The sequence below is a fragment of the Limulus polyphemus genome, unplaced genomic scaffold (genome assembly GCF_000517525.1).
Source record: "Limulus polyphemus unplaced genomic scaffold, Limulus_polyphemus-2.1.2 Scaffold4748, whole genome shotgun sequence".
Taxonomy (NCBI): Eukaryota; Metazoa; Arthropoda; class Merostomata; order Xiphosura; family Limulidae; genus Limulus; species Limulus polyphemus.
This window is the reverse complement of record NW_013670358.1, coordinates 1-667: the sequence shown is the minus strand read 5'-3', so window position 1 is coordinate 667 and position 667 is coordinate 1.

Here is a 667-nt window from a genome sequence, read left to right as displayed (position 1 = left end):
GATCTTCTACTGTGGATGTTATAGTGCAGATTATAGTACCCGATGATATAATAATGGTTTTCATAGTACCCAATGATACAATAATGGTTTTCATAGTACCCATGATATAATAATGGTTTTCATAGTACCCACTGATATAATAATGGTTTTCATAGTACCCGATGATATAATAATGGTTTTCATAGTACCCGATGATATAATAATGGTTTTCATAGTACCCGATGATATAATAATTGTTTTCAGAGTACCAGTCAGTTTGATAATTGTTTTTAGAAAACCAGTTAATAAAATAAAAGTATTTCTGTTATGGTTGTTAAAGATCAGAATATCAGTCATTATATAATTATATTTTATTATGTTACTGGTCAGAATATCAGTCATTATATAATTATATTTTACTATGTTACTGGTCAGAATATCAGTCATTATATAATTATATTTTACTATGTTAGTGGTCAGAATATCAGTCATTATATAATTATATTTTACTATGTTACTGGTCAGAATATCAGTCATTATATAATTATCTTCTACCATGGATGTTATAGAGCAGATTACAAGTCAGTGTAATTATCTTCTACTGTGGATGTTATAGTGCAGATTACTAGTCAGTGTAATTTGAAAACCATTATTATATCATTGGGTACTATGAAAACCATTATTATAT